The 15654-nt window shown below is 47.8% G+C and overlaps 1 protein-coding gene across 1 annotated transcript in view; it reads left to right on the forward strand.

Moving 5' to 3' along the window:
- Nucleotides 1-8023: 8023 nt before the first annotated feature.
- Nucleotides 8024-15654, forward strand: part of ERCC1 (ERCC excision repair 1, endonuclease non-catalytic subunit) — a 55059-nt gene continuing 47428 nt past the window's right edge. Inside the window, exon 1 of the mRNA XM_043994526.1 lies at nucleotides 8024-8132. The gene's annotated coding sequence lies outside the window, so the exon portion shown is untranslated. The remainder of the gene's footprint in view (nucleotides 8133-15654) is intronic.

Genomic DNA, 15654 nt, shown 5'->3' on the forward strand with positions numbered 1-15654 from the left:
TCCCACCTCTGACACTCCCTGTTCTCAGGCCCCTTTTAGCTGTGACATTCCCTTTCCTAAGGGCCCTCCCAGCTCTAACATTCTCTGGGCCATCCCAGATCAGACATTCTGAAGTTTATGTTCTGAAGTCCCTTTCAGTTCTGACATTCTGTGTTTGTTGACAAAATAAAATAGAGACTGGTCTTGGAACTGGACCATTTCATTACAGTTGGCATGTCAAGTCTCTAAACCTCTCCAAGTAGAGGGAAGGGAAAGACTGTAGGACCAGGAAGAGGGAAAGGATGAGAATAGGAGAGAGATTCAGAAAAGACAAAAGAACCAAGGAATCGGAATGGTGGAGAAGGTCTTAGCAATGATTGGCAGCTGGCCAAGACACAGTTCCATCCAGTTAGAGTTACAATTTGATTTTGATTTTGAGCTAAACCTCAGAGATCACTTAGTCCAGTCTTACTCTCTGTGCAGTAATCCCTTTATAGGGATTTCTCAAGTCTCTTTTTGGATGCCTCCAGGTCCAGAGAGCTCCATTACTTCTCACCCTTTGGTTGGACAACTCAATAAGGAAAACCATTGTTGAAGCCAATCTAAGAAGAGGGGGTGGAGGAGGGGTAGTGGTGCCTGTTGGCTTTCAGTCTCTGCCCCTAAGTCTCCTTCTTACCCTTCCCATCTTCTGAGGACTCACTTTCATCTTCTATCTATAGAAACCAGGCATTATTTTGATAGTCTCTTGGGAGAGCTGTCCAGCTCCTGGAAGATAAAGGCCACTAAAGTCACTTGGCATGACCATCCCTGGAATTGGTCCATCCAGCTGTTTCTGGGACATTCCATTCCAGGACTTTTCTCCCTCCTCACCTCCACCTAATAGAATTTCTAATTCCCCAAAACACATGTGGCTAAAGGGCTACCTCCTTCATCTCCTCTGTTGGTGGTGGTTTCTTTCCCCTCCTTGTATTTTTTTTGGGGGGGGTTAAGTGACTTGCCCAGGGTCACACAGTCAGTTAAGTGTTTTTTTTTTTTAAGTGAGGCAATTGGGGTTAAGTGACTTGCCCAGGGTCACACAGCCAGTAAGTGTTAAGTGTCTGAGGCCGGATTTGAACTCAGGTCCTCCTGACTTCAGGGCTTGTGCTCTGTCCCCTGCGCCACCTAGCTGCCCCCCCCCACAAGGTACATTGTATTTACTCTGCTTTTAAATATTATATTTATTGGGGGCAGCTAGGTGGCGCAGTGGATAAAACACTGACCCTGGATTCAGGAGGACCTGAGTTCAAATCCGGCCTCAGACACTTAACACTTACTGGCTGTGTGACCCTGGGCAAGTCACTTAACCCCCATTGCCCCGAATAAACAAAAACCAACCAAACAAACAAAAAATATTATATGTATTTAAGTTTGACCATCCCATAGCATGCTAGCTCCTTGAAGGAGTGGATGGCTTTATTTTGGTCATTCTATTCCTAGCATCCAGCACAATGCCTGGGAACAGGCATTAATAGAAAAATATTTCTTTAATTGAGTTGATTACCTATGGCAATGCTTCTTAAATTGTGGCTTGAGACCCCATATGGAGTCAAGTAACTGAATGTGGGGGGGTTGAGAAAAATTTGGCAACAGTAAAGGGTTATATATACCTGGGGTCCTGCATAAAAATTTCTTGGGCAAAAAGGGGCATCGAATAGAAAAAGTTTAAGAAGCCCTGCCTTGGGGGCAGCTAGGTGGCACAGTGGATAAAGCACCAGCCTTGGATTCAGGAGGACCTGAGTTCAAATCTGGCCTCAGACACTTGACACTTACTAGCTATGTGACCCTGGGCAAGTCACTTAACCCTCATTGCCCCACAAAAAAAAGAAGCCCTGCCCTATGGTACCTGGCTGCTCTAAGTGGAAAGATGTGGCTGTGCCCTCAATAACATTTATGTAGTGCTTTAATTTAATTATTTTCATGTATATACATACATACATACATATACAAATATATTTCTCACTTGAATCTCATCACAATGCTATGCAATATGGACTCTAGGCATTCTTATCCCCATTTTACAGATGAGAAAACAGGTTCAGAGAAGCACTAAGGAATTTGCCCAGGATCACACATCTAGGAAGTGTCAAGTCAACCTTCAAACCCCCAATCCATTCTAACTCTCAGTCTAGGACTCTTTCCATCATCCTAACTTCCCACCTTTCAGTCTCAGGCAGTGAAGCATTGCTTCAAAAGTTAGTAGAGTTTGGGGCAGCCAGGTGGCACAGTGGATAAAGCACTGGCTCTGGATTCAGGAGGACCTGAGTTCAAATCCAGACTCAGACACTTGACACTAGCTGTGTGACCCAAACAAAAAAAGTAGAGTTTGATCTCCATTGTTGGTAGGTAGATTAGTCCTTGAGGTGTGTTGGGAAAAAAAAGAGGACAGTCCAATGCTGTTGACAATGATCAGAGAATCTTGGAATGGTACAGCTGAGAAGAACACAAACCACAGAATACCAGAGCTGACGGGGTCCTTAGAACACAGAATATAGAATTGTAGACCTTGGAGAACCCTGAGACAAAAGAATGCCAGAGCCAGGAAGGATCTTAGAACAAAAGAAATAGAATATCAGAATAGGGAGGAGGGGCAGCACTGGCCCTGGATTTAGGGGGACCTGAGTTCAAATTTGACCTCAGACACTTAACACTTACCAAAAAAAAAAAAAAAAAGGAACTGGGAGGGCTCTTAGAACGTAGAACTTTAGGCTTTACAAGGCCCTTAGAACACAGAAGCTCAGCACTGGGAACATGAAAGATCAGAGTTGGGAGGGCCCTTAGAGGCCAAGACATTGTTTTCCATAGGAGAAACCCAAGGTTTAACCCCCCTGCCAGTTTTCAGAATCCTTTTGCCCTAAGAGGGGTAGGAATGGTGAGGTCAGTTTCTGTGCTTATGGATCTAACTTGTAGGAACTTGTGTCAGCAGGTCTGGTCTGTTGGTCATGAGCTTGAGCCTAACTTTACAAGGTCTGGGCTCTCACTCATCATGTCTACCCGCCCCCTTCCACCAGGCTCCACAGAACCCAGACACAAACATTTCAATAATAGAGATCGATTCAACCCATCTTTACCAACCCTTTCCAACTGTGTGGTCACAGCTATGCCATGCATGTATCAAACTCCTCCGAGCCTTAGATTTTTTTTTCTTTATGAGATTGGCATAGTAATTTATCAATTTCACAGAGTGATTCCTTGGGAAGCACTTTATAAACCTTAAAGCTCTCACAAGCTCATAAGGGAAGAACTGGAAAAGACCTTAGAGGTCATTCAGTCTAGCTCCCTTCATTTCACAGATGAGAAAACTGAGACTGGTTTCCTGTCAAATGACCAGATCAAGGTCACACAGGCAAAAAGTTTGGGGGTGGCTGGGATAAGGTAATAGAATTTGAACCCACATCTTCTGACTTTAAATTTCACATCATTTACACAATAACATCCTACCTCTAGAAAAATTGGCATTATTGTAATGGGGGGGGCAGTATGAAGCATAGTTATTATGTAATGGGGGAAGTAGAGCACGGTTTTTTGTTGTTGGTTTTTTGTTGTTGTTACTCATTTAATTCTTAGGGGCTCAAAGCAATAAAACCTCTTTGTGGACTGAAGTAGGAGGGCAGGTGGGAAAGGAGAGCCTCATCACTGTAAGGCCTTTTCATACTGTATCTTTTTTATTTTAATTTTTTTTTTAGGGGCAATGAGGGTTAAGTGACTTGCCCAGGGTCACACAGCTAGTAACTTTTCATACTGTATCAGTGCTGGAAGGGACCTTACCAGCCATTGCTTGTAACTCCTTCATTTTCCAGAACAGAGAATTTAGGCCTAGAGGAAGAACAGGGATTTGCCCAGAGTCACACAGCCAGTAAATGAGTTGCAGGGCAGAGACTAGAGCCAGAGTCTCCTTATTCCCAAAGCACACGTCGCTGAAGGAAGAGAAGCGTGACCAGTGGTTAGTTGCTTTCCCCCATTCATGCATGCAGAGACCAAAAAGAGGAACCTGGAGGGATTGTGGTGAGACCGGGGGAAAGATGGGAAAATCAAGAGACAGATCTTGACGTCTCTGTCCCTGCAAAGGCACGAAGTCGACGATCTATGAGGCTACAAGGCAATGAGGTCTCTTCCCAGGTAGGGGATCGGTTTTCCCGTTTTTCTGATTGGATGGCAATACTGGACCTGGAGTAGGAGACAGCACGGTTTGAATGTTGCTTCTCATGCCAACTAGCTGTGTGGCTATGGGGAAACTGGATGAGCTCTCTGAAGCTCAGTTTTTCACTCAGTACCATCTGAATCTCTATAGTTTCCTCTTTCATAAGGTTCTTGTGGGGATCACATGAGATCAGCATTGATCAACGCTGATTGACAAGCATTTATGAAGTTCCTAGGAGCTAGGAATGTCAAGACAAAAACGACAATGAAACTCATGTTGTATTGAAGAGAGGAAGTCAAAATACAGACAAGCATCTGGCAAACCTTGGGCGGCTGGGTGGCCCAGGAGATAAGAGTGTTGGGCCTGAAGTCAGGAAGACCCGAGTTCTTGCTAGCTGTGTGCCTCCAAGCAAATCACTTGACTTCTGTCTGCCTCAGTTTCCTTAACTGTAAAATAATGATAATAAATGCCACCTACTTCCCAGGGTTATGAGACTATGCTTAGTATAGTGTCTGGCACAGAGTAGGTGATGTATATGTATACATGCATGTATATGTATATGTGTGTGAAAATATATATGCATATACACACATGTATATCAGCTCTCTATATACATATATACACAGACAGACATACACATATGTATGCGTGTGTGTATGTATAAATGTGTGTGTGTGTGTGTGTGTGTGTGTGTATATATATATATACACTCCTCCCTAGAGTGTTAATAAATATAGTATACTATCAGCCAGTGTGACCATGGGCAAATCATTCTGAGCCTTGATTTCCCTCTCTAAAATGAGCATAATAATGGTCTAGTACAGTGGTGTCAAATTCACATAGAAATGGGGGCCATGGGGCAGATAGGTGGCACAGCAGATAAAGCGCTGGCCCTGAATTCGGGAGGACTTGAGTTCAAATCCAGCCTCAGACACTTGACACTTACTAGCTGTGTGATCCTGGGCAAGTCACTTAACCCTCATTGCCCTGAAAAAAAAAAGAAAGAAATGGGGGCCACTAAATTGCATCTAAGGATGCTCGTGAGCTGCATATTGACTTAGAGAACCACACGTTTATATAGGTATTTCTTTTTTATTGGTACATCACAATCCATTAAAATTGGAGAGGAACTCTTTGAATCTGGTTCTTCCCACACTTGGGAGCGTTGCAGGTCATGTATGGACTACACGAAGCCCACTGGACACATTTGATCCCTTTGGCCTAGCAGATAGAGAGCTGGACTTGGAGTCTCAACCTTGCCTCAGACATTAGCCCAGAGGCTGGCACCTAGTAGGAACTTAACACATGCATGTTAACTGAGTGACTCTGGGCAAGTCATTGGCCTCAGTTTCCTCTTCTATAAAATGGGGATAACAAAAGCTTCTAACTCACAGGATTGTTGTGACGACCAAATGAAATCATATATGTAAAGTGCTATGGAAGCCCTGAGTGACATATAAATGCCATTATCCAGTGGTCTTGAAGATCTCTTCTAATATGAAATCTGTGCTTCTGCCTCACAAGGGTATTAAGAAAGGGACAAGCTGGGGCAGCCAGGTGGTGCAGTGGATAAAGCACCAGCCCTGGATTCAGGAGGACCTGAGTTCAAATCTGGACTCAGACGCTAGACACTTACTAGCTGTGTGACCCTGGGCAAGTCACTTAACCCTCATTGCTCTGCAAAAAAAAAAAAAAAAAAAATCACAAGAAAGGGACAAACTTCACAAGCCCCGCCCTCCTAGAGACCCCCTTGTTTGCTTGGGGCGCTCTGAGAGAAAAGAGAATCCCTACTTTTCCTCCTTGGTTGTCACTTCTGACACTTTCTCCCTGGGAGGTCTGGGCCCGGTTCCTTCCCTTTCAGGGCTGCTTCTGTTGCAAGTACAGTAGTGGGGGAGGTGCTGAATCCGGCCTCTCTCCAGAAGCCCCACACACCTTTCTGCATATAAGCCCATCTCCGGTGTCTGGGACACAGAAGTTCTGCTCCTCCCTGTCCCCGATCCTCTGGGGGCCCGCCCCTCTTTCTCCTGAACCACAAACTTCCTCCTGGGGCTGGCCCAGGGGGGGTCCCGTCCCTGACTCACGCCACCCTCCAGGCCAGCAGAGAGGTCAGTGAGGGGGCGCCCCACAGGCCAGAGGGCCAGACATACCATGAGGAGGTGGAGGAGGCGGAGAGAGGCCTGTGGCTTGTGGCAGGCAGGGAGGGGACACTCGCCATGATTCAGACTGGCTTGTCTGGGGTTGCCCGGGACGGGTGATGTCAGGGCCTAGGTATGGCCGAGGTGAGTCAGGCGACAAGGGGCTATCCCCTTCTCTCTCTTGCTCCTGGCCAGGGCTCTTGGCTGAGCCTCGAGCCTCCAGACACTCCCCTTCCTGTCCACTTCTTTTTTTTTTTTTCATTTTCCCTCATTCATTTTATTTTATTTTTTTTAATGTATGAGGTATTTTATTTTTTCCGTTACATGTAAAGATAGTTCTCAACTTTTGTTTATACAAGCTTTACAATTTCAGATTTTTCTCCCTCCCCCCTCCCCTAGACAGCAGGTAATCTGATATAGGTCATATCTCTATATCTCTATACATATACATATAGATATATATATATTCACACACACATATATATACACATAGTAACATTAATCCTATTTCTGCATTAATCCTGTTACAAGAGAAAGGATCAGAGCAGTGATGCAAAACCTCAAAATCCTGTCCACTTCTGATCATGAGACTTAGGGCTGCAGGAGACCTCATCTAATCCAACTTAAGTTTTACAGATCGGGGAAACTGAGGTCTAGAAAGATTAAACGACTTGTCCCAGGTCACGGCAAAGAGTATGTAGCTGAGGTAAGATTTGAATTCTTATCCTCTGGACCAAATCCAGCATTCTTTTTACCTCACCCAGCTCTCCGTTAAATGACAGGTCTACTATATATCATTATGTTATCTTGTATCGTGTTACATTAAACCATGTTTGCTTTATGCTATTGTCTTATTGTAACTGTGTCAACAAAAGGAAAATGTGGTCATACAGCTGCATATATAATGTATACCGATGAAGGGCAGTGTGGTGTAATGGGGAGACCTGGATTCAAATACAGACTCGGACACTTACCAGTCAATGACTATTGGCAAGCCTCCTTCCCCCAACTCCAAACCCCTGAGTTACAAATTGTCATTTGGGTGGAGGGAGTTTCTATCAAAGAAGTTCCCTATATTCCTGAAAACACATGTTTGGACCAAATAAATGACCACCACCTGAAAATATAACTAAGCACAGTCATAAACACAACAGGGGGAAAGAGGCATGAGGCTGGGAGGGGGAAGAAGTCATCAGACTCACAACACAGATGTTTACACACATCCCCAGGATCCCTCCCCCCCAATACTTAGAATGAAACAAACACAAGAACCAACCCAGAACCAGCAAATACATACCACCCAGAGACATACAGCATATCTCTCTACACACACACATCCACCACACACACACACACACACACATTCACACACACACATACATACACCCCTCACAGTCACACAAGATTTGTCTGTCTTCCCTGCCCTCTTCCCTCCTTTCCTTTTCCCTCTCTCTTATTCTCTCTTCAGGGTCTCTCTCATTCACTCTGCTTCTCATTCATTCCCTCTGTGTCTCATTCTCTGATTGTGTCTCTCTGTCTCGGTTTTGTCTCTGTGTCTCTGTGTCTTGCTCTGTCTCTGTTCTGTGTCTGTCTCTCTGTCTCTGTCTCTCTCTTGTCTCTGCCTCTGTTTGTCTCTCTGTCTCTGTCTCTGTCTGTCTGTCTGTCTCTGTCTCTGTCTCTTTCTCAGCGAAGGGAGATTGGCTCGAGCCCCGGTCACATGTGGCAGTGAGGGTGGGGGGGAGTTCCTGAAGTTGCATTCGCTGCAGCCCAGGCTAGCAGCTGGGGGAAGAAACGAAGAAAGAAACGAGGAAGCGGACGGAGGGGGCCGCGGCCGGAGCACGGTCTGTCTCCCCCTTTACTCTCCCCCTCCCCCCGGGGGTTCCTCTAGGCTGGGAAAAGAGCCGTGGCTTTGCCTGGGGATAGGATGGTGCACGTTGTGGGATCTCGTTCGTGTCTGTGTCTTTGTGTGGGATTGTTCTTCTGGGCTGGTGTGTGTGTGTGTGTGTGTGTGTGTGTGTGTGTGTGTGTGTGACCAGGAGCCCGTACATTTGCGCGTGTGACAGGGAAAGTCTGGGACATGCGAGTGCGCATTGGTGTGTCTGCTGGTGGTGATGGTGGTCTTGTGTGTGAGTGCGTGTGTGCGCGCGCCCGTGCATGTATGTGTATGTGTCCCTGGGAGGGTGCGCAGTTGGTGTGTTTAGCTGTGACTGTGTAACTCTGAGTGTGTGTGTGTGTGTGTGTGTGTGTGTGTGACACTGTGGGTGACTCTAGGGGACAGTCCCCGTCGGTGGTCCTGAGGGGTCCTCTTGGGGTCTGGGGAGCCCTGGGAGAGGAGGAATGGTTGCAATCTGGGGGTTGTGCCTGGGGACCCATATGCCCCCGCCGCTCGGTGGAGCTGGGGGGTCACTGCGGCCTCCCCGCCAGGCCGCGGCACCGGCTCGCGAGACCACGTGAGGTTCAGAACAAACAACTCCAGCGTTGCCCAGGCGACGGCGCCTGTTCCCCGGTCGGCGCGTCACCGCGTCCGGGGGACGGCGGGAGGGGGCCGGGGGAGGATCGCGCAGACCCGGCTGGAGCAGATTGCTTTGTTGACGTTACCTGGCAACGGGCGCGCGGCGCTGCCCTAGGCAACGCCGGGACCCCGCGTGCCTGCTCTACAACGCGCAGGCGCGTCTCGCCCTCTTCTCCCCCTTCCCCCTTCAGCCGTGAACTCTCAGAGCCCCAGACTTGGGGACCGGCGCGGATCCAGGAGCTATGGTGGCTGCAGTGCCAGGCCCTGGGACCGTGGGTCTGAATTACTCTCCCCCATTCTTTCTCCCCCAGTCTCCCCCACCCTGTCTCACCGCCCCCTCCCGTAGATGCATGGAACCCAGAGAGCACTGCAGAGGATGCTGGGCTGAATGCATTCCCAGAGGGGTAGTGCAGGTTATAGAATGGTGACACCGTTGGTACGGCGTGACACGGGTTTGCAATGGGTACTGCGGGCATTGCCTTCTAGGAAGGAAGCCTTTTAGATTGCAGGGGTTTCTGCCGGCAGCTCTACACTCCTCGACCGCATAATAATGTGCCCACACTATGCCTCCTTACATCAAAGATCTACAGTGTCATCGGTGTGGGCAATTTCTCCACTGACTCAGATTGCAACCCCTCGACAATTTTAGCCAGATGGTCCCCAAGAGTGGTCGTGGGCGGAACATTCATCACCTGCCGGCCAACCTAGTGATGAATCTCTAGGAACTAGGCTGGTCTGGTTCCAAGTCTCCCTCGTTTGTTAGGACTTCCACTGGATGTCACCTCAGAAAAAGACAGGGTCACCTCCCAGGCATCTGGAGGGATGAGGCATCCGAGACTTAGTGGAGGTATACCGGCTAGATTAGGTTTAAAGGCTTTTTGTGGGCTATGCGTCACCTATATGCTGTTTCACTTCGTTTGTCAGAGAAACTCTTTACATCTCATATCGAGTAGGCGATGATTAAGTGATTGCCTTGTAATGAGTGCTGACTGCATGTAACTAAGCTGTGTTCTGCATATTCCTGTTGTATAGATCTGCTCATTCAGGACACACACACACACACACACACACACACACACACACAGACAGCCGGCAGCTTCTAGGTTTTAATAGTTTGAAACATCACTAGGACTTTGGGAACACCTATTTTAACTGGACAATAGATATACATATAAATATATACATACATGTGTATAAAATAATGCGTGCTTCTATATAAAGTAATCTTATTTCAACATTTTCTGTTCAGTGTGCTATATATATGCTACCTTTCTGTACTGTACTAAGGCATATAGTGGGTGTAGATATATATATATATACACACATAGAAAAATAGATATAGTGCATATAATAAGAAAGAAATCTAAAATAGTTTGTAGTTGAACTGTGGTTATATATACCGAAAGGCAGTCTAGCTTCTATTGGCCAGGGGCCTGGATTTGGAGTGAGAAAGGAGAGTAGTAGTGGCTGACATTTAGATAGCACTTTCAAGTCTGCAAAAAATGCTTTCCGTTGCGTTATCTCATTTCCTCTTCACAGAGCCCATGTGAGGTGTGTATTATTATTATTCCCCCAGTTTCCGATGAGGAAGTGAAGGACCTTGGTCAGGAGGTTGGGATCCCACCCTGAGCAAGTCTTGGCATATTTCTGAACCTCAGTTTCCTCGTCTATAAAATGGAGCTGATAATAATAGCACCTACCTTTCTGGGTGGTTGTGAGAATTTGCAAGCCTCAGAGGGCCATATAAATGCCAGTGATAATTACTGAACAATGAATGCTCTGGATCATCTTCAATAGAATGGGGTCGTGTGTATAGGCATCACTGATATTTTTTGGGCAGGAGGAGAATAAACAATTACATAGTGCCTACTATGTGCCAGGCACTGTGCTAAATGCTTTTTACAAATGATCTGTGATTTACTCGACCCATGGAACTCCTGGTGTGGAAATTCCAATTCCTTTCATGAGCAGACATAGGTGATTTGTTAGTTACTGATAGTCCTAGCTGCCTGGGATGCCCAGAGATTGGGTGAATTGGTCATATAGCCAGGAATTGTCAGAGGTGGGATTTGAACCCTGCTCTCTACCCACTATGGCACATCCTGCTCCACTTTTACTTTTTAAAATTTGTTTATTTTTTGCAGGGCAATGAGGGTTAAGTGACTTGCCCAGGGTCACACAGCTAGTCAAGTGTCTGAGGCCGGATTTGAACTCAGGACTTCCCAACTCCAGGGCCAGTGCTTTATCCACTGCACCACCTAGCTGCCCTCTGTGCCCCACTTTTATACAAGGTGTCCAAAAAGCTTTAAGCTATTAAGTTAAAAACTACACTGAGACTTTTAAAAAACATTTTCTTTTTTTTGGTTGGGCAGTGAGGGTTATGTGACTTACCCAAGGTTACACAGCTAGTAAGTGTCAAGTGTCTGAGGTTGAATTTGAACTCAGGTCCTCCTGACTCCAAGGCTGGTGCTCTATCCACTGTACCACCTAGCTTCCCCCTACACAGAGACTTTTGGGACACCCTGTAGAGTGCTACAAAGTTTACAAATAATTTATCATGATGTACAGTATTATTTAGTGATGATATGCTACATATATTTTGGAGGAGAAGGCAATCAGGGTTAGATGACTTGCCCGGGATCACACTGCTAATAAGTGTCTGAGGCCAGATTTGAACTCAGGTCCCCCCTGACTGCAGGGTAGGTACCCTATGCACTGCACCACCTAGCTGTCCCTTATTTATTTATTTTTTTTAGTGAGGCAATTGGGGTTAAGTGACTTGCCCAGGGTCACACAGCTAGCAAGTGTTAAGTGTCAGAGGTCGGATTTGAACTCAGGTCCTCCTGAATCCAGGGCAGATGCTCTATCCACTGTGCCACCTAGCTGCCCCCATATTTTTTATTTAATGTTAATTCAAATGATATTCTCTAGGGGTTAGGTCGTGGAACCCTGGGTAGACAACCAAAAACACATTTATTAAGCACCTACTCTGTGCCAGGCATTGTGCTGGCAATGGACTTAAAAATGTCAAAAGCAAGATAGTAGTACTTGTCTTCAAAGTGTTTCCATTCTAATAAAGGCAGCCATATAAAGGAGGTGGGTCATAGGTAGGGATGTGATAGGTCCAGGGAGTGAAGTGGCAAAGCAATTGACTGACAGGGATGCTCTGGGGACAGTGAATTTGCTTACATTCCACTCCTAGCCCTACCATGCATCCATTATGACCTCAGGAACTCTTCATCTCTACCTTCCTCAGTTTGCCCTTGTGTAAAATGGGGAGAGAGTGGACAATGTCTCTCTCCAGTCCCTCTCAGATCTGACATTCTATATAATTTGATAGTGAGAGGGGAAGAGAGAGAAAAAGAAAGAGAGAGGGAAGGAGGAAGAGAAGGAGGAAGGGAGGGAGAGAAAGAGAGACAGAGACAGACAGAGACAGAGAGACAAAGAGAGAGGTAGAGAGAGACAGAGAGACAGACAGAAATGATGGATAGAAATATCATTTAGGGATCCTATCAATCTGAGTGTATATGTAAGAGGGGATGTTGGTGTTGAAGTCTAAGTATATGTATATCCCTGAGTCCCAGACTCTTGATGTCTGACAGTGGGAAGGCTTTTTTAGGGGCAGGAAACATTGCGGGGGGGGGGGGGGTTGATCTATGTTATATGTGTGTTTGTTGTCCTCCATCTGTGAGTGTGAGCAATAGCACTGGGCTCAGTGTGACTCTGAATCTGTCAGTGTTGATTTGAGGGGGAAGGGACATTTGCATGAGGGACTGGAAGGGATGAGAAAGGGGGGCATCTTCCTGTCTAGAACTGGCCCAGAATTTGAATTTCTTCTCCCCTCCTCCCTGACTCACATCTTACTACTCCACTAACTTCTGATGTGGCCTTGGGACAAATCTCTTTCCCTCACTGTGCCTCAGTTTCTTCTTTCATAAAATTACAGGGTTAGGGTTATGTTAAATCCCTCCCAAGGCTCCTTCTGGCTCTGACATTTTGTATTGTACTCTGTGCTTTCCCGGCTCTCCTCATCCTCAACACACACACACACACACACACACACACACACACACACACACACACACTCTCACTCACTCCATAGCCCATTGTGATTTGAAAACATTTAGAATAACAAACTCCAAACAACAGTGTGGGGAGGGGGTGTCCTGGGGTTGGGCTGAAGCCCTTGGGTGTGTTCCATCTCACACCCTCTACTACATGCCTGAGACTGTAAGTGGGTGTGTTGGGGAATGCAAGTTCTTGCCTGCAGTGTCTCTGTGTCCCATGCTATGTTTGGGTGTGTTTCTATCAGGGAAAGCTGTGTCTGGCCCAGCATGCACCTGTGAGCCTCTGGGGACTTCGTCCTGGCCACCTCAGTTTCCCTTTCTTTAAAGTCATTGGCTTGGGGGCAGCTAGGTGGCACAGTGGATAGAGCACCGGCCCTGGAGTCAGGAGTACCTGAGTTCAAATCTGACCTCAGACATTTAACACTTACTAGCCGTGTGACCCTGGGCAAGTCACTTAACCCCAATTGCCTCACTAAAAAAATTTTTTTTAAATTTTTTTAAAAATTAAAGTCATTGGCTTGAATAACCTTGAGCAAGCATTTATCTAGCTCTAATGGTTTGTATTCTGGGCTTTTAGATCCCTTGCAGATCTGACAGTCTATGTTGGAACGTTCTAGCTCTGAATTTTTTTTTCTAAGGACCCTCTCAGCTCTGATATTCTGTTCTAAGGGCCCTCCCAACTCTGTTATTCCATGGTCTAAGGTCCCTCTAGTTCTGACATTCCCTGTTCTAAGGCTCCTCTCCTAGTTCCTATACTCAGTGTTCTAGAATGTTCTATGAAAGGTGACCTTGGAGCTCACCCGGCTGACATTTACATAGCCCTTCCTAAGTGCCTACCCTGCACTATCTCATGTTACCCTCACCTCAACAGGGAAAGCAGGTACTGCTGGCATTGTGCCCACAGCAGAGGGGAGGAAATCGTCAGAGATAGGTGGAGGGACGCGCCCGTGGTTACACGGGAGAGAGCGCGGGGGCGCCCAGGCTTCTCCTCTCCTCTCCTGCCTTTGAGCCTCCCCTTTGGCAGGCTCTGCGTGGTCCCGTGTGCTTGTCATGCCCTGTTCCGTTTCTCTGTTTATCTCTCTGTTTTTCTCTGAGTGTCTCTCTTGTTCTGGCTGCCTGTGTCTCTGTCTGTTTATCTCTCACTGTGTATGTCTCTGGAGGAAGCCTCCTTCCCGCCCCGGTTCCCCCCTTCTCCTTCCCCCAGGCCCGCCCAGCACGGGATGTCCAGGCTGTAGTCCCGGCCGGGCCCAGCCGACCTCCTTGGGGCAGCCCCAGCCCTGGCCAGCCCAGCCTGGCGGCAGCGGTTGCAAGTTGCTAGGAGACAAATATTTAGCCACAGCCACAGCCACCGCAGCGGCTGCGAACTGGGTCTCTGGGCCACGGCGGGGGGAGGGAAGGAGGAGGGGCCTGGGAACAGTTCAGAGCCAGAACTGGAGGAAGGCACACTGACACAGACACTTGGAGCTAGATTCACCCGCAGAGACAGACCCGAGACACCCAGGGACACCCAGGGACACCAAGGGCTTGAAGATATGTCAGCTGCCAGGAAACAGTCTGAGAGAGACCTATGGGGAGGCACCAGGAATGGGAGAGACGGGGAGAGTCAGAGACAGACAGGGAGGCAAGCAGGAACGAGAGACAGAGACAGTCAGAGAGAGAGACAGAGACAGAGAGAGACAAAGACAGAAACTGGGAGCTGGAGAAAGACACAGTCAGAGAGACAAAGTCACAGAGGAGAGATAGGCATATGTGGGGCTGGAGCGAGTCAGACACACACGGACATCCGGATCTATAGAGACGTGGAGAGGCTAAAAGAGCAACATAGAGATGCGGTGGGGGCGGGGAAGACACTGGAGAGCATGAGGCGAGGGGATTGAGGAGTGTTGTTAATAACTCCGGGGGATCAAAGGAGGGGCTGGAGAGAACATGCAGGGGCTACTGGGGCGAAGGGTGGAGATGGGGTCAGCCCTGCGACATTTCCGGTCTCTTGGCAAGATCCAGGAGACCAGCCCCCTCCCGGTCGGTGCCCCTATTGTGACTGCTGGGATAGAGGACATCCGGCCGCGGCGGCAAGGTTATGTAACCAGGTGAGGCGGGGCCGGGCCGAGCGCTTTGTGACATCACTGGAGGAGCTGTCGAATCCGGAGACTGAAAGGAGCTCAGCCTCTCTCTCCCTCCCCCCAGCTCCCGGTCCCAGCTGGGAAGGTCTGCAGCTCCCGGGATGCCACACTTTAGGCCAGGTGCAGATCGAGGCCGGGCAGCGGGGGTCCTTTGTGATGTTAGGGTCCTGGACCCTGGGGACTTGATGTCATGTCTATGGGTCCTGAGGCCATGACAAGGCCCCCAGATTAATCTCCTCTGACTCTGGTCACAAACTGACCTTCAACATACTTCTAACTCTGGGTCTAAACCTACTCCCCAGCTGACTGACCCCCAAGGCAGGCACACATTAAGCCCCCACCTCAGACCCAGTGTGAGCCGCCAACCCAGACTGACCCTTAAATCCAGGTACATATTGAACCCCCACCTTATATACAATCTGAACCCCCAAACCAGACCAACCCCTAAATCCAGGTACATATTGAACCCCCACCTTATATACAATCTGAACCCCCAAACCAGACCAACCCCTAAATCCAGGTACATATTGAACCCCCACCTTATATACAATCTGAACCCCCAACCCAGACCGACCCCTAAATCCAGGTACATATTGAACCCCTACCTCAGACCTAATCTGACCCCTCACCCCAAACTTAGACTAACTCCTTGACCTCCTGGTAG

Source organism: Dromiciops gliroides, chromosome 3 (genome assembly GCF_019393635.1).
Source record: "Dromiciops gliroides isolate mDroGli1 chromosome 3, mDroGli1.pri, whole genome shotgun sequence".
Lineage (NCBI taxonomy): Eukaryota > Metazoa > Chordata > Mammalia > Microbiotheria > Microbiotheriidae > Dromiciops > Dromiciops gliroides.